General features: G+C 43.7%; 1 protein-coding gene across 1 annotated transcript in view; it reads left to right on the top strand.

Annotated features, from left to right (window-relative positions):
• The window catches only part of LOC126458389 (cytochrome P450 306a1), a 374,739-nt gene that overhangs the window by 316,990 nt on the left and 35,428 nt on the right, over positions 1–22,321 (top strand). The gene's annotated exons all lie outside the window — the stretch shown is intronic.

The raw sequence follows: 22,321 nt of genomic DNA, 5'->3' as shown, positions 1-22,321 counted from the left end.
TACGAAACTAGGTGATGGACATTTTATACATGTTAACTTTCAATGGCACACATTTTTCACAATTCGGGAGGACGACGGTTCAATCCCGTCTCCGGCCATCCTGATTTAGGTTTTCCGTGATTTCCCTACATCGTTTCAGGCAAATGCCGGGATGGTTCCTTTGAAAGGGCACGGCCGATTTCCTTCCCAATCCTTCCCTAACCCGAGCTTGCGCTCCGTCTCTAATGACCTCGTTGTCGACGGGACGTTAAACACTAAACACCACCACCACATTTTTCACAGCGATGAATGACTTGGCGGAGAGCTTGGTTAGCTGTTCAATAAATGTCCTATCTTGAAACCACCCAGTCGTCATTGTGTAAATGCCTCGTCATGAATTGGTTTACCGTCCGAGGAAAGAGGAAGAAGAAGGCTGTGTGCCAGTACACGTATGGTGAGGCAGAATAGTGCATCCCAAAAATGGAGTAGGGGGTTTGGCTGTGTCCTCTGTAGAACGAGTAGGAGAGTTATTCTGGAGGACAAACACTGTTTTGGACAGATACACCCCTTAGGAGATTTCGGCAGTATTCCCCTGCCATGAATTGTCACATACGAGCTTAATCCGTTAGCATATGATTTTATAGAGCGGGCTTCTAGAGACAATTTGGATAAGGAGCAAATTAAACCAAAAATATGGGGTACCTAAATCACAAAAGAAGATGTAAGATACTCACATGTCTAATTAACATTAGGCCATTGAAATAGCACGGTCTGCCAGCGTTCAGATTTGGATAAAATCCACGGAATTTCCTGTTAAAATAGATGTTGAGCAATCCAGAAAATGAAAAACAAGGATGAGTGGTTTTTAAGCAGTATGAATGAACACTGCAAGTCGCGTTTAAAGACCTAAAGAAGGTTAATAGCGTAAGAAACCTGAAAACCAACAAGCAAATTAACTTAAGCTAAAGTAAAGAAATGTCTCACCATATAATGATGGTTGTTTATACGGGTTTTGCATCCTATTTTACTTGTGCCCTTTTTCTTCTACGTATACATTTCTGTTCATGTAACGGCTCCAAACTCTGGCTTTAAAAAAGTACCGATGCTATTTCCTCGCCACTCCGGCGATCTCTGTCGACATATTCTGCTACTTCTCACTTGCTCTCTAGCGGCGCGTTGCCCAACGTTAGTTTTCCCCAACACTTGGCCGTCTCTGCATTGGTACGAACTTCCTGCTGCAGGCACAGCCACAGTCACTACATGTGGCTTTTTCTGTTTACACATGTTTTGCAGCACTGGTGAGCCATCATTCCTTTGTTTAGCTAAAGTTAATTTCACTACAGTTTTTCAGGTTTCTTATGCTATGACCCATTTTTAGGTCCATAAATGTGACCGGCAGTGTTCCGTTATACGGCATACAACCACTAATTCTTGGTTTTCGTGAATTAATCAACATCCATTTTAACTGGCAATACTGAAGACAAGTGCCATACGAATGTTGAGAGACTGTGCTATTTCAATGGCATCATATTAAATTAGCTGTGTGGGTATTTCACTGCCTCTTTTTCTGATACAAGTAGGTCTTCTCAACATTCTTGCTATTATTGATTTGTGCGAATCCTTATCGTATATTTTTACAGATTTTTTTTTTTTCATGTGAAGTCGTGATTAGAATATCTCGACACCGGTCGTGTAAAACCTTGGAATAAAGGATTATCAACAGCTAATGCAGTTTTCCGGAGGCTTTTTAGAAGATTTTAAGTAAAAAATTAAAATCATGCGTAGCATCACACCACAGCAGTTCCAAAAAAAGCTGTCAGAATCCAATGACAGCTGAGTCTTATCTTTTCTCAGCGGTGGCGAATCAAAATTTCAAGTGCTTACTTTGCTTTGGGGTTGTGATGATACACTCAGCACTGATCCACTGTAAAAAGGAGGCTAAGGAAGTCACCTGAATTGGCCTGACACCCTGAATTGAACCCTGGGAGCGGCGACCTTTGTCACTTTCAAAATGTCGTGCAAGACGTTGAAACTGATCCATGACTGATTTCCTCTTTTTTCGTTTCTAAGGTGCCAGATTAAAATAAAGGTTAATTTCGCACCTTACAAGAGAGTTTTATACATCGTACCGGGAAGCTGAATATGACACCTAATTTACTTCGGGGGGAAAGGAGCAGTGGCCGAGCGGTTCTAGGCGCTACAGTCTGGAACCGCGCGACCGCTACGGTCGCAGGTTCGCATTCTGGGTCGGACATGGATGTGCGTCATGTCCTTAGGTTAGTTAGGTTTAAGTAGTTCTAAGTTCAAGGGGACTGATGACCTCAGAAGTTAAGCCCCTTAGTGCTCAGAGCCATTTGAACCATTTGAAAGGAGCAGATTTGCCTATAAATATGAAAAGGAAAGAGATGAGACTCAATCGACAGTATTACCGCACTGATTTACATCTACATTTATACTCCGCAAGCCACCCAACGGTGTGTGGCGGAAGGCACTTTACGTGCCACTGTAATTACCTCCATTTCCTGTTGCAGTCGCGTATGGTTCGCGGGAAGAGCGACTGCCGGAAAGCCTCCGTGCCCGGTCGAATCTCTCTAATTTTGCATTCGTGATCCCCTCAGGAGGTATAAGTAGGGGGAAGCAATATATTCGATACCTCATCCAGAAACGCACCCTCTCGAAACCTGGACAGCAAGCTACACCGTGATGCAGAGCGCCTCTCTTGCAGAGTCTGCCGCCTGAGTTTGCTAAACATCTCCGTAACGCTATCACGCTTAACAAATAACCCTGTGACGAAACGCGCCGCACTTCTTTGGATCTCCTCTGTCAACCCGACCTGGTATGGATCACACACTGATGAGCAATACTCATGTATAGGTCGAACGAGTGTTTAGTAAGCCACCTCCTTTGTTGATGGACTACATTTTCTAAGGACTCTCCCAATGAATTTCAACCTGGCACCCGCCTTACCAACAATTAATTTTATATGATCATTCCACTTCAAATCGTTCCGTACCCATACTCCCAGAAATTTTACAGAAGTAACTGCTACCAGTGTTTGTTCCGCTATCATATAATCATACAATAAAGGATCCTTCTTTCTATGTATTCGCAATACATTACATTTATCTATGTTAAGGGTCAGTTGCCACTCCCTGCAGCAAGTGCCTATCCACTGCAGATCTTCCTGCATTTCGCTGCAATTTTCTTATGCTGCAACTTCTCTGTATACTACAGCATCATCCGCGAAAAGCCGCATGAAACTTCCGACACTATCTACTAGGTCATTTATATACACTCCTGGAAATGGAAAAAAGAACACATTGACACCGGTGTGTCAGACCCACCATACTTGCTCCGGACACTGCGAGAGGGCTGTACAAGCAATGATCACACGCACGGCACAGCGGACACACCAGGAACCGCGGTGTTGGCCGTCGAATGGCGCTAGCTGCGCAGCATTTGTGCACCGCCGCCGTCAGTGTAAGCCAGTTTGCCGTGGCATACGGAGCTCCATCGCAGTCTTTAACACTGGTAGCATGCCGCGACAGCGTGGACGTGAACCGTATGTGCAGTTGACGGACTTTGAGCGAGGGCGTATAGTGGGCATGCGGGAGGCCGGGTGGACGTACCGCCGAATTGCTCAACACGTGGGACGTGAGGTCTCCACAGTACATCGATGTTGTCGCCAGTGGTCGGCGGAAGGTGCACGTGCCCGTCGACCTGGGACCGGACCGCAGCGACGCACGGATGCACGCCAAGACCGTAGGATCCTACGCAGTGCCGTAGGGGACCGCACCGCCACTTCCCAGCAAATTAGGGACACTGTTGCTCCTGGGGTATCGGCGAGGACCATTCGCAACCGTCTCCATGAAGCTGGGCTACGGTCCCGCACACCGTTAGGCCGTCTTCCACTCACGCCCCATCATCGTGCAGCCCGCCTCCAGTGGTGTCGCGACAGGCGTGAATGGAGGGACGAATGGAGACGTGTCGTCTTCAGCGATGAGAGTCGCTTCTGCCTTGGTGCCAATGATGGTCGTATGCGTGTTTGGCGCCGTGCAGGTGAGCGCCACAATCAGGACTGCATACGACCGAGGCACACAGGGCCAACACCCGGCATCATGGTGTGGGGAGCGATCTCCTACACTGGCCGTACACCACTGGTGATCGTCGAGGGGACACTGAATAGTGCACGGTACATCCAAACCGTCATCGAACCCATCGTTCTACCATTCCTAGACCGGCAAGGGAACTTGCTGTTCCAACAGGACAATGCACGTCCGCATGTATCCCGTGCCAGCCAACGTGCTCTAGAAGGTGTAAGTCAACTACCCTGGCCAGCAAGATCTCCGGATCTGTCCCCCATTGAGCATGTTTGGGACTGGATGAAGCGTCGTCTCACGCGGTCTGCACGTCCAGCACGAACGCTGGTCCAACTGACGCGCCAGGTGGAAATGGCATGGCAAGCCGTTCCACAGGACTACATCCAGCATCTCTACGATCGTCTCCATGGGAGAATAGCAGCCTGCATTGCTGCGAAAGGTGGATATACACTGTACTAGTGCCGACATTGTGCATGCTCTGTTGCCTGTGTCTATGTGCCTGTGGTTCTGTCAGTGTGATCATGTGATGTATCTGACCCCAGGAATGTGTCAATAAAGTTTCCCCTTCCTGGGACAATGAATTCACGGTGTTCTTATTTCAATTTCCAGGAGTGTATATTGGGAAAAGCATTTGTCCCATAACACTCCCGTGTGGCACGCGAGAGTTACTTTAACGTCTGTAGACGTCTCTCCATTGAGAACTACACGCTGTGTTCTGTTTGCTAAAAACTCTTCAATCCAGCCACACAGCTGGTCTGATATTTCGTAGGCTCTTACTTTGTTTATCAGGCGACAGTGCGGAACTGTATCAAACGCTTTCCGGAAGTCAAGGAAAATGGGAGCCTGTACCTAATATTTACTGGGTCTTATGAACAAATAAAGCGAGTTGGGTCTCACACTATCCCTGTTTCCGGAATCCATGTTGATTCCTATAGAGTAGATTCTGGTTTTCCAGAAATGACATGATACGCGAGGAAAAAACATGTTCTAAAATTCTACAACAGATCGATGCCAGAGATATAGGCCTATAGTTTTGCGCATCTTCTCGACGACCCTTCTTGAAAACTGGAACTACCTGTGCTCTGAGAGGTTTTGGCTGCGTTTAAATGTGCAGTGAAGCTCTCTTTGCTTTCGCAGTAGTTTTCTAACTATGTTGTTGAACCACGGTGGGTTTTTCCCGTCCCTCACAGTTTTACTCGGCATATACCTGTCTAAAACGCATTTTACGATTGCCTTGAACTTTTTCCTTAAACACTCAACAGTGTCGGAACAGAAATTTTGGTTGTGCTCTGTTAGGTAGTCTGAAATCTGCCTCTTATTACTGTTGCTAAACAGATAAACCTTCCTCCCTTTTTTTGTATTCCTGTTTACTTCCATATTCAGGGATGCTGCAACGGCCTTATGATAACTGATTCCCTGTTCTGCGCTCACAGAGTCGAAAAGTTCGGGTCTGTTTGTTATCAGTAGGTCCAAGATGTTATCTCCACGAGTCGTTTCTCTGTTTAATTGCTCGAGGTAACTTTCGCATAGTGCACTCAGCATAATGTCACTCGATGCTCTGTTCGTACCACCCGTCCTAAACATCCTATATACTGCATGTTAATGAGCAAAAGGTGAAACTAGCAGCTGTGGGAAACAGGAGGAAACGTTTTGTTTGGAAGCAGGCGTGAAGGACGCACCACGGACAGTACGACGGAAAACTCTTAGGGGGCGTCCAATGACGGGAGTCAACGAACGCGCAGCAGGTGACTCATACTATGGAGCAAGTAGCGAGCCACCAGAACAGGACGGAAAGAAGCTTTAGAAAACTGCGTTTCGGAATTTCCAAATGGGTACGAATAAATCTGTGACGCAGTTTATCACATAAACAGTGCATGGTATGGTCAGGATGTACACATGTAGCATTTAGGCGTCTGGGTGGGCACAAAATCTCCGATTGGCGGATAAGAACTAGGAAGAAGTAATGTGCCGAGATTTCGATGCAGTTTAATGGTAGGACCCTTGCGAGTGGCAGAGAGAGTTTCCACAAATCAAGAGGAACGCTCCTATTGTTCAGAAAAAGCTGTGATGTGGAGCACAAAACAACACTGGTGGGGAGACAGTTTTGCTACGGCAAGGACAAGACCGAAAATTTCGGGGACTCTCCTCTGAACTGGCATAAAGTGCAGAATGGGGTGCATCACGCTCTGTACGACGCAGAGGAGAAATCTGTGTGAAGACTGTGTTCACTGCAGCTGACATTCAGCTTGATATTAGCTACAGCATCGTTGAGCTCCAACTGCGGAGAAACGGACCAGCCACTTAGTTAATTGTTCTTGTGAGAACTGAGAGGGCATTGTAATATGCACGCTGCTCCAGCCGTGCGCTTGCATATCGCCATATTCCAAAATTAGGGATGAGTACATGTTTTCTCGCCTAATGGGAAACATAGGAGAGCTTCTACTGAAAAAATCAGCAAAGACTTTTTATTAGCTTTTATAGGGGTTTCAGAGGACGAGAGCAGCCATGCAGACGTAAGCTCATCGCAGCTAAGGTAAATATAAGAGCAGATGCGTAATTTGTTGGTTCACCAGCTTGCGACCACTGTAAACTCGAGCGACCTTGGGTAATCTTTTGCTCAGCTTGTCACAAAACTAACCATCCTCTGTAGACTTGATTGTCATCCTAAATAGTACCGAACTCAGAACCGGAACCGAATGATTTATCAGAGTACTGGCCAACATCATGACGTAGCTGTAAGAATAAATTTGTAAAGAAACTTCTAGTTAAAATTTAATATTGTTGTGTTTAGGATTATTTCACTTTCTGAGGACGAGATGTGTTATCTTGACAACTGTCTTAACATTGTTACTGTGTAAATGCGTGTATTTCTGTGATAAAATTGTAGCATTAAAACCAATACCTTTACACTTTACACAGTTGTGCTCTGTCATAGAATAAGGATCCACCCCTATACCTCAGTGTTAGACGCTATCCCCTTTATTGTGACACACTGATAGTGGGGCACCAGGGCCTCCACTCCTATTTCCTCACAGAGAGATATTTGCCATTTCGTTCTTCGTCATCAAGACATGTTTGATCACTACTCTATCTAACCATTGTGTCATATAGAGATGAATGCTTCCTGTACACTTCTACCAATTTAGCATAGATTTTTGCACTGTTGTCCCCCTTCAATTGCAGTAGACGAATTACCGCACGACGCTCCATTCCACTTCATGAGCGGGCTGTGGCGTTTTGTTCTGGCTCCTCCAGAGGCGTGCTGCTGTACTGTGGGACAGGGATTTAATATGCATCGATGCACAAACAAAAAAAAATCAATTACGTAACTAGACTTTTTATGAGGTTATAATTGTAATTTTATGACTAGCCTCCACATCTGTGAATAACCCCTTCAGTTACAAAATAACTTTATTTAAATCATGCAGTCTGACACGTCGGATCCTCTGGATCCATCTTCAGGTGCATTTCTTACGGAGTATTCATGTAACTGTTTATAAGCGTTGTTGAACCTGGATTTATCAAAATCGATACATGTCTCTGGAATGGAATCTCACTGACTGGAATAGAACTGTCTACAGTGAATAGTCTGTCTTCGAATGGTGTCCCGATGACCAGTGAAGACGTGTCTGGGGACACCCCAAGGCAATGGTGGGATACCAACCTGACTGTTGCCCACCCCGACAACCGGGGATGACGGTCTCGAGTGCCATTTCACTCCATATCAGGACCTCTTTTATTGTCATTCGCGACACCCTTACAAAGTGGTTCAAATGGCTCTGAGCACTATGGGACTTAACATCTGAGGTCATCAGTCCCCTAGAACTTACAACTACTTAAACCTAACTAACCTAAGGGCATCACGGACATCCGTGCCGGAGGCAGGATTCGGACCTGCGACCGTAGCGGTCGCGCGGTTCCAGACTGAAGCGCCTATAACCGCTCGACACCCTTACAGCACATCGCTAAACGAATTGCCGCGATATTCTACATCCGGTTTTATTCCCCTTCATGGCAGGGAATCCTGGACTTACATTCTAGCATGATAACAGCCATACGCAAACGGCCAGAGTTTCTACTGCCTGTTTTCGTGGCTACCAAACCAGTCAGTGATTGGCCAGCAAGATCGCCAGATCTTGCCCCCACTGGTAATGTTTGAAGCAATATGGGCAGCTCGGGATGTTGACGACCTAACACGCCAGTTGGACAGAATATGCCACGAAATCTCCTTAGAAAATTATGATAAAAAAGTTGTTGTATTGGTAGAAGCATTAGCACCAATGTAGTAGTTGAAACGCATAAACGGATGTCAAAACAGTAAAATCAACACACTTAAAGCCATTACTCGATATAAACATTAGATTTCAACAAACCAAGGATAACAGTTTGTTCACAGACACGTTCCTAAACAACAATGGTTCAAATGGCTCTGAGCACTATGGGACTTAACGTCTGAGGTCATCAGTCCCCTAGAACTTAGAACTACTTAAACCTAACTAACCTAAGGACATCACACACATCCATGCCGAGGCAGGATTCGAACCTGCGACCGTAGCGGTCACGCGGTTCCAGACTGAAGCGCCTAGAACCGCTCGGCCACTTCGGCCCTCTTGCGACACAACATCTCGATATATTTAACTGTATAAACTTACAGGTGATAGTAGACTTTTATGTATTAGTCTACACAATTTCTATTAGTTTCAGAGCTTCTCTTTATCAAAACCGTTAACTGTTTAGCAGAAGCACTTCCGAAAAGGTGCTTAGAAAGTTGTGCATATATAACGCAGTCTTGTCATTCAGCAAATTTGGTGTCTGTTTAAATTTATGTGAATGCTATGTAAATTTATACATTAAAATGTACTGCGCAGTGTTATCATAGCATCTCTGTAAACGAAATGACGTGTAAGTGTCATATCTTCTTTATGCGTGCTACATAAAACTTTGGTTTTATTTACAAGATTCCAGAAAAGATATACAAACACACATGTAGACACTGAAAGAAAGCAACTGATGATGATCCACAGGATCCGTAATGGCATACAGCATACTTTTAATTAAGCTGTTGTGTGACAAAGGTAGCATATATACTTCAGTTTGCGTTACCACAGTCACGGTCATTTGCATTATAATGGATAAGATCAGTATGTATCATTACGTAACGCTACCTGCTAAATTGAAGCGAGTCTGCATTACACAATCAATAAACTAACGAATAAACATTCCGCTTCGTGAAATTTACGCAACACATAAGCCGATAGTCCACATTGTTCTTTGGGACGTAGCCAGACTGTGCAGTGCAATGGTTGATAGTGCGCCGTTCACAGTGACTAAATAATCTGCGCAAAGTACGGCAATCTAAACGTCGGACTTCACTGATTTTTCCAACTTTATCCTGTGGAGTGCAAATTGTAGTTTGAGGGGAAACATCAGCACGAAAACCATAGTGTGTTGAATGAAACTGTTAGTAGCGAACTGTCAATGGATGTTGTTGTTGCTGTTGTGCTCTTCAGTACTGAGACTGGTTTGATGCAGCTCTCCATGCTACTCTATCCTGTGCAAGTTTCTTCATCTTCCAGTACCTACTGCAACCTACATCCTTCTGAATCTGCTTAGAGTATTCATCTCTTGGTCTCCCTCTACGATTTTTACCCTTCACGCTGCCCTCCAATGATAAATTTGTTATCCCCTGATGCCTCAGACCATGTCCTACCAACCGGTCCCTCCTTCTTGTCACGTTGTGCCACAAACTCCTCTACTCATCTAATCTTCAGCATTCTTCTGTAGCACCACATTTCGAAATCTCCCATTCTCTTCTTGTCCAAACTATTTATCGTCCATGTTTCACTTCCATACATGGCTACACTCCATACAAATACTTTCAGAAACGACTTCCTGACACTGAAATCTATACTCGATGTTAACAAATTTCTCTTCTTCAGAAACGCTTTCCTTGCCATTGCCAGTCTACTTTTAATATCTTCTCTACTTCGACCATCATCAGTTATTTTGCTCCCCAAATAGCAAAACTCATTTACTACTTTAAGTGTCTCATTTCCTAATCTAATTCCCTCAGCATCACCCGACTTAATTCGACTACATTCCATTATCCTCGTTTTGCTTTTGTTGATGTTGATCTTATATCCTCCTTTCAAGACACTATCCATTCCGTTCAACAGCTCTTCCAACTTCTTTGCTGTCTCTGATAGAATTACAATGTCATCGGCGAACCTCAAAGTTTTTATTTCTTCTCCATGGATTTTAATACCTACTCCGAATTTTTCTTGTGTTTCCTTTACTGCTTGCTCAATATACAGATTAAATAACATTGGGGAGAGGCTACAACCCTGTATCACCCCCTTCCCAAACACTGCTTCCCTTTCATTCCCCTCCACTCTTATAACTGCCATCTGGTTTCTGTTCAAATTGTAAATAGCCTTTCGCTCCCTGTATTTTACCCTTGCCACCTTTAGAATTTGAAAGAGAGTATTCCAGTCAGCATTGTCAAAAGCTTTCTCTAAGTCTACAAATGCAAGAATCGTAGGTTTGCCTTTCCTTAATCTTTCTTTTAAGATAAGTCATAGGGTCAGTATTGCCTCACGTGTTCCAACATTTCTACTGAATCCAAACTGATCTTCCCAGAGGTCGGCTTCTACCAGTTTTTCCATTCGTCTGTAAAGAATTCGTGTTAGTATTTTGCACCTGTGACTTATTAAACTGATAGTTCGGTAATTTTCACCTCTGTCAACACCTGCTTTCTTTGGGATTGGAATTATTATATTCTTCTTGAGGTCTGAGGGTATTTCGCCTGTCTCATACATCTTGCTCACCAGATGGTAAAGTTTTGTCCGGACTGGCTCTCCCAAGGCTATCAGTAGTTCTAATGGAATGTTGTCTACTCCCGGGGCCTTGTTTGGACTTAGGTCTTTCAGTGCTCTGTCAAACTCTTCACGTAATATGGAATCTCCCATTTCATCTTCATCTACATTCTCTTCCATTTCCATAATATTGTCCTCAAGTACATCGCCCTTGTACAGACCCTCTATATACTCGTTCCACCTTTCTGCTTTCCCTTCTTTGCTTAGAACTGGGTTTCCATCTGAGCTCTTGATATTCATACAAGTACTTCTGTTTTCTCCAAAGGTCTCTTTAATTTTCCTGTAGGCAGTATCTATCTTACCCCTAGTGAGATAAGCCTCTACACCCTTACATTTGTCCTCTAGCCATCCCTGCTTAGCCATTTTGCACTTCCTGTCGATCTCATTTTTGAGACGCTTGTATTCTTTTTTGGCTGCTACATTTACTGCATTTTTATATTTTCTCCTTCCATCAATTAAATTCAATATTTCGTCTGTTACGCAAGGAGTTCTACTAGCCCTCGTCTTTTTACCTACTTGATCCTCTGCTGCCTTCACTACTTCATCCCTCAGAGCTACCCACTCTTCTTCTACTGTACTTCTTTCCCCCTTTGCTGTCAATTGTTCCCTTATGCTCTCCGTGAAACTCTGTACAACCTCCGGTTCTTTTAGTTTATCCAGGTCCCATCTCCTTAAATTCCCACCTTTTTGCAGTTTCTTCGGTTTTAATCTACAGTTCATAACCAATAGATTGTGGTCAGAGTCCACATCTGCCCCAGGAGATGTCTTGCAATTTAAAACCTTGTTCCTAAATCTCTTACCATTATATAATCTACCTGATACCTTTTAGTATCTCCGTGATTCTTCCATGTATACAACCTTCTTTTATGATTCTTGAACCAAGTGTTAGCTATGAATAAGTTATGCTCTGTGCAAAATTCTACCAGACGGCTTCCTCTTTCATTTCTTAGCCCCAATCCATATTCACCTACTATGTTTCCTTCTCTCCCTTTTCCTACTCTCGAATTCCAGTCACCCATGACTATTAAATTTTCGTCCCCCTTCACTACCTGAATAATTTCTTTTATCTCATTATACATTTTATCAATTTCTTCATCATCTGCAGAACTAGTTGGCATATAAACTTGTACTACTGTAGTAGGCATGGGCTTCGCGTCTATCTTGGGCACAATAATGCGTTCACTATGCTGTTTGTAGTAGCTTACTCGCACTCCTATTTTTTTATTCATTATTAAACCTACTCCTGCATTACCCCTATTTGATTTTGTATTTATAACCCTGTTTTGACTTGACCAGAAGTCTTGTTCCTCCTGCCACCGAACTTTACTAATTCCCACTATATCTAACTTTAATCTATCCATTCCCCTTTTTAAATTTTCTAACCTACCTTCTCGATTAAGGGATCTGACATTCCACGCTCTGATCCGTAGAAGGCCAGTTTTCTTTCACCTGACAACGACGTCCTTTTGAGTAGTCCCCGCCCGGAGATCCGAATGGGGGACTAATTTACCTCCGGAATATTTTACCCAAGAGGACGCCATCATCATTTAATCATACAGTAAAGCTGCATGCCCTCGGTAAAAATTACGGCTGTAGTTTCCCCTTGCTTTCAGCCGTTCGCAGTACCAACACATCAAGGCCGTTTTGGTTATTGTTACAGGGCCAGATCAATCAATCATCCAGACTGTTGCCCCTGCAACTACTGAAAAGGCTGTTGCCCCTCTTCAGGAACCACACGTTTGTCTGGTCTCTCAGAAGATACCCCTCCGTTGTGGTTGCACTTACGGTACGGCTATCTGTATCGCTGAGGCACGCAAGCCTCCCCACCAACGGCTAGGTTCCATGGTTCATCGGTGAGGGGGGGGGGGGGGGGACTGTTAATGGTAGCGATGAAATAAACGGTTATATTCAGCATGACAGAGATTTTATCACCGATATTGACTTTCAGATCTGGTAACATACAGCGTATGAACTTCGATGTATTAACCTGCTGTGTTTTAGCGGAACCGTTTGCCGTTTTTAATGCTCTCAGAAACATTTATAAGGAACGGAGAAACCACATGAAAATATGTACTGCAAGTCCACTCACGAATGAAAAATTGATTTCAGAAGGAATCTGTATTTGATGTTCGGTAGGTAATCATGTTGATGATGACGAAAAACACTGAAACTAATTTTAGGAGCTTGAAATTACAATAATGGAAGATGTATGTAGTAAGAAGTTGCGAAATGAATTTGTTGCCTGGTTACGAAATGCGAAGAAAACAAAAAAGTAACAAAATAGAAACTGCTTTGATACGGACTTGGAAAAGAGAATATGGTCTTTCGATAACAGCATACTAACATGAATAGAAAAATAAACAATAAAATGGGAACAGGCTGTAGTAGACGCTAAGATGGTTACTAGGATCTGTGTGATATTAGTCTTCATGAAATCTCCTAAAATTCTTTAGATAAGGAAGAGATAAGAGTAAGCCGAATGATTTAAATTGTGAAAATATAAAAACAGAACTCCTTATTAACTCTTTCCAGACTTAAAATCCTTTCATCATATGCAAGAATTCAGCGTGAGTACTTTCAGAAACTCGTGTTTGTCATTAGCTCCAAACAGTAGATAACGTACTGAGGTAACTGCAGTATAGAACTAATGACAAACAAGAGTTGCTGAAAGATATCGCACTGAGTACGGGTTTCTTGTTTACTCACTAGTTTCACTCTACAGTGGCCTCTAATTATTTGCTCTTCAGCCATTTCAAATCGATTTTGAATTTACAGTTCAGTTATATACAAGGAAACTTCGCATTTTCCCATTAATTTATCTTCCACTGAAAACGAGTATTTTGTGGTAAGTCTATGTTGATCGCGAGGTTTGCACACGCTGCTTCATTACAGAAGCCTATACTTGAAGAAGGCTTATGTAACACAGATTTCCAAGTCTGGTGAGAAACTGCTTTCACAAGCAACAACAAACTGCCCTCCATAATACAGCAATTGTCAACCCTTTCACAAACACATGCTCTCGATGTGCTTCCGTACCGGAGTTTGCGAACAGCCACCGAGATGATTATCTCACATCACGATCGGTCAACTTTCTTCGACGCCATTACGAGGTCAATGTGCTGCACGGCGGCAGCGCCGATTCGAAGTAATAATTTATTCCTGCAAGGTATCTAAGCCTTCAATCTAAGAAACAGGAATTGCTCACAGTCTCCACCAATAAGAAATTACGTATCTTTAAGAAACTGGCTCTCACTGGAGTGCAGTTTACAGTTAAATCAGCATCTCAGTAGCTATTCAAAAGCTTCTAACAATACGGAACGCATTCCCAAAATACCAGCCAGCATGAGCGTCATGTTTTACAGGCGCCCGAGAGGGCTCTCGATCTCCACTTTTCACTTGATCAGTGGAATTTCTTCGTCTCACGACGACCTCTTATTACATAATCAAGATCTCTTGAGAAAACAACTGTATCTCTGAGAGATGTACTAAGAGCGTCAAACTCTTGGTTATCGTATGATACTATGACTAAGAGGAAATAAGAGGTTTTTTTTCTCCAAACTGAAATCAGAATAGGTATCAGTTACTATTATTTATTCCGTTTAGTTTACCAGAACAGAGACACTGCAGATTTCGGACTCGAGGGGTTGATCAGCGGGCTCTCAGGCGGTAAGCACTGCCTTTTTCTTTCTCTGATATGCTGCGAGCGCATCGAATCATTGCGGCTGACAGCGAGCTGCCGCGTGCTGTGACCTCCTGTTGGGCACCTCACAAGGCGCTGCCCTCAACAAGGGAACATCACCAACTCGACCTCATACTTTAAGGAGAAAAACGTACAGTTGCAAGATATACCAGCCTCTGCAGTCTATTCCGAACGAAAAATTGGACCTTACTTCTGATAGCGCGCAGCTGTAACCTTCTGAGTTACAACTTTTAAACTTCACGCCCACTATCTGTTCCTATCCCAGTCCGCCGTGTTCGCGCTGTTGCAGTCTCCCATTGCCCCAGTGAGAAGTACTGTACAGCGGACTGACAACCAGAGCCCTCCTATCGCGGGAACTTGAAGGCGGGGGAAGAGGAGTGGGGAAGTAGACACATCTACCAACGTGTTAAGAAATATTCCTCAAGAACATGTGTTATTCTACCCGAAAATTACGCAAGTAATATGAGAACGGTACACAGGTTCACAATAATATACGTCCATTATTATTGAACAGTATTGTCATACTGATATTCTGCATAAACAGGGTGAGTCACCTAACGTTACCGCTGGATATATTTCGTAAACCACATCAAATACTGACGAACCGATTCCACAGACCGAACGTGAGGAGAGGGACTAGTGTAACTGTTTATTACAAACCATACAAAAATGCACGGAAGTATGTTTTTTAACACAAACCTACGTTTTTTTAAATGGAACCACGTTAGTTTTGTTAGCAAATCTGAGCATATAAACAAATACATAATCAGTGCCGTTTGTTGCATTGTAAAATGTTAATTACATCCGGAGATATTGTAACCTAAAGTTGACGCTTGAAACCTCCGGCGTTCAGTTGCGTGTTGTAACAAACACGGGCCACGGTCGGCGAGCAGCATCTGTTTACGATGACGACCGTGTTTACGAACGTGGCTGTAGTGCACTGTTGTGGTTTGGTCTAGCTGTCGCAGTGTCCGCATGTAGCGCTTGCTGCTATTGTTATTCTGCATTCGTCTCCGCACGCAGACCAACTGTAGTACACCGTGTTACCAGACGTCTGTGATAGTGTAGTGTTGTAGGAACTGTGACCATGGTGTATTCGAACTCTGAAAAGGCGGAGATGATACTCATCTATGGCGAGTGTCGACGAAATGCAGCTGAAGCCTGCAGGGTGTATGCAGAACGGTACCCGGACAACGTGCCGCACATTGCAAAACATCTACCGCCAACTGTATGCAACAGGTATGGTCGTAGCACGCTAACGGGTCCGTAACAGGCCCGTCAAAGGAGAAGCGGGTGCAGTTGGTGTGTTAGCTGCTGTTGCCATGAACCCACACATGAGTACAAGGGACATTGCGAGAGCCGGTGGACTGAGTCAAAGTAGTGTCATGCGCATACTGCATCGTCACCGCTTTCACCCGTTTCATGTGTCGCTACATCAGCAATTGCATGGTGATGACTTTAATCATCGAGTGCAATTCTGTGAATGGGCATTAACAGAGAATGCGTTGCAGTTCTACTTGTTTACCGATGAAGTGGGTTTCACAAACCACGGGGCAGTGAATCTACGGAACATGCATTAGTGGTCCGTGGACAATCCTCGCTGGCTCAGACAGGTAGAGCGACAGCGACCGTGGACTGTAAATGTATGGTGCGGAATCATTGGCGACCACCTCACTGGTCCTCACTTCATTGTAGGGGCCCAAACAGCTGCAACATACATCGAGTTTCTACAGAACGATCTGCCAACGTTGCTCGAAAATGTCCCACTGGAAACGCGTCGGCGTATGTGGTATCAGCATGATGGTGCACCTGCACATTCCGCAATTAATACTAGGATGACCCTTGACAGGATGTTCGACGGGCGTTTCAGAGGACGTGGAGGAAGCATAAATTGGCCAGCCCGTTCTCCTGATCTTACACCTCTGGACTTCTTTCTGTCGGGTACGTTAAAGGAGAATGTGTACCGTGATGTGCCTACAACCCCAGAGGATATGAAACAACGTATTGTGGCAGCCTGAGGCGACATTACACCAGATGTACTGGGCGTGTACGACGTTCATTACGCCAGAGAGTGCAATTGTGTGCAGCAAATGATTGCCACCACATTAAATATCTATTGGCCTGACATGTCGAGACACACTCTATTCCACCCCGTAATTGAAAACGAAAACCACGTGTGTACGTGTACCTCACCCCACATGTTAAAGTACATGTGCGTCAGTGAAAAAGACCAATAAAAAGGTGTTAGCATGTGGACGTAATGTGCTGTTTCAGTCTCTTCTGTACCTAATGTCCATCACCGATCCCTTTGTATCCCTACGTAATTCGGTGCACTCCGATACACACGATCGAACAGCGGAGGAGTGGTACTCAAGCGTCAACTTTAGGTTACAATATCTACGGATGTAATTAACATTTTACAATGCAACAAACGGCACTGATTACGTATTTGTTCATATGTTCAGATATGCTAACAAAACTAACGTGGTTCCATTCAAAAAAACGTAGGTTTGTATTAAAAAACATACTTCGGTGCATTTTTGTATGGTTTGTATTAACCAATTACACTAGCCCCTCTCCTCACGTTCGGTCTGTGGAATCGATTCGTCAGTATTTGATGTGGTTTACGAAATATATCCAGCGGTAATGTTAGGTGACTCGCCCTGTATATACAGGGTGGTCCATTAATAGTGACCGGGCGAAATATCTCACGAAATAAGCATAAAACAAAAAAAACTACAAAGAACGAAAATCTTCTAGCTTGAAGGGGGAAACCAGATGACGCTATGGTTGGCTCGCTAGATGGTGCTGCCATAGGTCAAACGGAGATCAACTGCGTTTTTCAAAATAGGAAACCCCATTTTTTATTACATATTCGTGTAGTACGTAAAGAAATGTGAATGTTTTGGTTGGACCACTTTTTTCGCTTTGTGAAAGATGGCGCTGTAATAATCACAAACGTATAAATACATGGTATCACGTAACATTCCGTCAGTGCGGACGGTATTTAATTCGTGATACATTACCCGTGTTAAAATGGACCGTTTACCAATTGCGGAAAAGGTCGATATCGTGTTGATGTAGGGCTATTGTGATCAAAATGCCCAACGGGCGTGTGCTGCTCGGTATCCTGGACATCATCCAAGTGTCCGGACCGTTCACCGGATAGTTACGTTATTTAAGGAAACAGGAAGTGTTCAGCCACATGTGAAACGTCAACCACGACCCGCAACAAATGATGCCCAAGTAGGTGTTTTAGCTGCTGTCGCGGCTAATCCGCACATCAGTAGCAGACAAATTGCGCGAGAATCGGGAATCTAAAAAACATCGGTGTTGAGAAAGTTACATAAACATCGATTGCACCCGTACCGTATTTCTATGCACCAGGAATTGCATGGGGACGACTTTGAACGTCGTGTACAGTTCTGCAACTGGACACAACAGAAATTACGGGACGATGACAGATTTTTTGCACGCGTTCTATTTATCGACGAAGCGTCCTTCACCAACAGCGGTAAAGTAAACCAGCATAATATGCACTATTGGGCAACGGAAAATCCACGATGGCTGCCACAAGTGGAACATCAGCGAACTTGGCGGGTTAATGTATTGTGCGGCATTATGGGAGGAAGGATAATTGGTCCCCATTTTATCGATGGCAATCTAAGTGGTGCAATGTATTCTGATTACCTACGTAATGTTCTACCGATGTTACTACAAGATGTTTCACTGCATGACAGAATGGCGATGTACTTCCAACATGATGGATGTCTGGCACATAGCTCGAATGCGTTTGAAGCGGTATTGAATTGCATATTTCGTGACAGGGGTATTGGTCGTCGAAGCACCATACCATGGCCCGCACGTTCACCGAATCTGACGTCCCCCGATTTCTTTCTGTGGGGAAAGTTGAAGGATATTTGCTATCGTGATCCATCGACAACGCCTGAAAACATGCGTCAGCACATTGTCAATGCATGTCCAAACATTACGGAAGGCGAACTACTCGCTGTTGAGAGGAATGTCGTTACACGTATTGCCAAATGCACTGACGTTGACGGACACTATTTTGAGCATTTATTGCATTAATGTGGTATTTACAGGTAATCACGCTGTAACAGCATGCGTTCTCAGAAATGATAAGTTCACAAAGGTACATGTATCACATCGGAACAACCGAAATAAAATGTTCAAACGTATCTACGTTCTGTATTTTAATTTTAAAAAAACCTACCTGTTACCAACTGTTCGTCTAAAATTGTGAGTCATATGTTTGTGACTATTACAGTGCCATCTATCACAAAGCGTAAAATGTGGCCCAACTAAAACATTCATATTTCTTTATGTACTACATGAATATGTAATAAAAAATGGGGATTCCTATTTTAAAAATAGGCAGTTGATATCCGTTTGACCTACGGCAGCGCCATCTAACGGGCCAACCATTGCGCCATCTGCTTTCCGCCTTCAAGCTAGACGGGTTTCGTTCTTGGTCGTTGTTTCGTTTGACGCTTATTTCGTGAGATATTTGCCCCAGTCACGATCAGTGGACCACCCTGTATATATACGCCTGAAAATCAAAATGAGTAAAACCAAGCAAAGGTAATTATGTATGTATGTATGTATGTATGTAATTCACTTTCACATTGTCAGTCTTAAAATCCAGAAGATAATAACAACAGGGAAGTTGATAAAAAAATGGTTCAAATGGCTCTGAGCACTATGGGACTCAACTGCTGAGGTCATTAGTCCCCTAGAACTTAGAACTAGTTAAACCTAACTAACCTAAGGACATCACAAACATCCATGCCCGAGGCAGGATTCGAACCTGCGACCGTAGCGGTCTTGCGGTTCCAGACTGCAGCGCTTTTAACCGCACGGCCACTTCGGCCGGCGGTAGTTGTTAAAGACAGAGCGGATTTGTAGTCTAAATAAAAAAGAAACAAAACGGCGCTGGTAATTATGGTTTGATCAAAGGCCTGCGAGTTTGAAGTAAAGAGTCTGCGTGCATTGTTGACCCTCAGGAGATACCTGAAATCGAAAATGGATGGCATCAGTCGATACTACATTAAATTTAGCGGAGGTTATACCTAACCACAATGGAATAACCTTAAATTTAACCTTATGGTGCTAACTGGAACTATAAGATAGATTTTTGGAGGTTTCTTTCACTCTTTATGGCTTTACAAAAATAGTAATATTAGCAAATTCCATATATTATAGGGATAATCCTCCAAGAAAAGTGTTTACTTTTCGGGTATCAAAGGTAGACGTTAACACGTTGAACCGCTTTTATTTCATGCTGCACTCAGTTTTAAAAAATCGGTTCTCGAGAAAAAGTATAGGGAACACTTTTATACGTATTATTAGTTCAGTTTGCATAAAAACAACATGTTATTACATTATTTTGATGTCGCTGTACACATATCTGAAGTTAGATTTTCAAAATTCAAAATAGCTAATCCAATATGGCGGACCGAAAATTATGTTTACAGCAGTTTCAATCAAAATTTGACCAAAAAAGTGTTTTTGTTACGTTTAGTCTGGAATTACAGAACTGTATATCGACCCTTCCTCCAACTCGAATTGGTCCTGGAGAGCAATTCCCTCTTTCTTCTTGACGAGGAAAGCCGATCTGGCTGAGCTGGATAAACTGCGTTCGGCGAATATGTTTGCATGCATACTGAAACATATATCATTTTGTGAATGTGTGTCAAGCCACGACAAGTTTTCTACCTGAGCCGGGCGTGCGTCTCCGGCTGCGAGCGCCACACTGCGGCCGTGACTGCTTCGAACAATGGGCGTTAGAAAGCGTTGTAAAACACGGATTAAAAAACTTTTCGTCCCAACGTCCTAGACACATATACCTTTCAAAAAATACAATAAAAGAAAAACAGAATTTTCGACCACTTTGAATGAGAGCCATGTCTTGATAACACATTCATTCGTTGCATTCCTGTACACTTCATCCAAAACACAGAAGTGTTCAAAGCAAAGAGATCTCTAGCATAAGTTACAAGTTAGAAACCGTGCACTTTCACATAATGAACAAAGCATGTTACCAATGTCACAGCAGTATTTCAAAAACGTGTTGTTCGCTCCTCTATACAGCACTTCGTGCTCTGGGCATTAGGCTTCAACCGTCGGACTGAGCGAGTGAAAACTATCCGTGCCCTTGAAATTTAAAAGCTGTACAGTCGAAAGAACATAAACGCGTGCTATCAGAATTATGGTCCAGATTTTCGGGCGGGATCGAGCTCTGGGGTGCTTTTTTCCCCTTACAAAATGAGGCCGAGTGGGTAATGTCTCGTTATAAGAGGTAGCCGAGCACCACTACCGCTGTCGGAGACTAAGCCGTAGTTTCGGATTTTCCAGTAATCGGTCGACACTTCGTTGTGCTTCCTTCTCTAGAGGCAGGGAGCAACAAGTCACCCACACTGCGAGGAGCGCACCCATCAGTTCCCGTAGTTCCAGAGAGAGACCTCGTAACACTCCGTACAGCGTCGCCTGGACTTAGTTATACATTTATCTGCGTACTTACCTGTAGAGACCAACTACTCTGCCGAATTTGCGTTTCATGTTTCAAACAACGATAGGCTTGATTGTTTAATTAAGTACTTAGTTATTCTGCTCACTCGCGCAATAGCTAATGTTTTCTGACGCTGCTGAGTCTGATGTATTGTGTTTCCCAATAGTGGTGTGCATCGCCACTTATACGCCATATTTGAAATTCATAATGTTGACAAAACGTGCACTACCGTCTGGTACTTTCTGACCTCAAAGGATTCATCAATAACTTCATTGTCTTTATAAAATAATTAAATATCATAAATAATAATAACATTTGCTGCCTTAACCTGGTTCAAAATGGTTCAAATGGCTCTGAGCACTATGGGACTCAACATCCGTGGTCATAAGTCCCCCTAGAACTTAGAACTACTTAAACCTAACTAACCTAAGGACATCACACACATCCATGCCCGAGGCAGGATTCGAACCTGCGACCGTAGCAGTCGCGCGGTTCCTGACTGAGCGCCTAGAACCGCTAGACCACCGCGGCCGGCCCTTAACCTGGTTATAACATTATCTCTACCCAAATGTCAGATTTATCCTTTGCCAGGTCACGTATCATCTTCTCAATTCGTCGATCACCAATGCGTTTTTACAATGAATGCTCCACTAATGTGTAATTTTTGAACTGGCCACGAATTCTGAAATGCACTAACACATCGGAATATGCCTGTCAAGTCAAATACTGTCACGGTTTGACCGCAGTTCGCTCTGGAATTTACACTTGAGCCCGCTAGTGGCTGCTAAAAAGTGTAACTTATCTATCTGTGAAGTACTGTTTGCCATTGCCTTCTGCACCCTCACGTCGTTGGCCACTGCTGATTCTTCCTCGTTTTAGGGGCAGTTTCTCACCCCAAGGGAAAGAGCGTATCAACTCCTCTGGCCTCTTTGACGAGACCATTGGCAGAGCGAGGGTGACCACATACCTGACGTGTTCGGCCGCGTAACTCGCATAAAGTATTGTGGTCAGAACATACTAGAGACTTTTCCATGACGTCAGTTTCTCATCCTGCAAGTGTGAAACGGGAAAAAAAAACTTCCCAGATCTTTTGCGAGGAGGCAGTATTTTTCAGAGTAGTGATAACAGAGACACAATG

Source organism: Schistocerca serialis, chromosome 1 (genome assembly GCF_023864345.2).
Source record: "Schistocerca serialis cubense isolate TAMUIC-IGC-003099 chromosome 1, iqSchSeri2.2, whole genome shotgun sequence".
Lineage (NCBI taxonomy): Eukaryota > Metazoa > Arthropoda > Insecta > Orthoptera > Acrididae > Schistocerca > Schistocerca serialis.
Note: the sequence above shows the minus strand (reverse complement) of the source record. Positions and strands in the feature narration are given on the sequence as shown.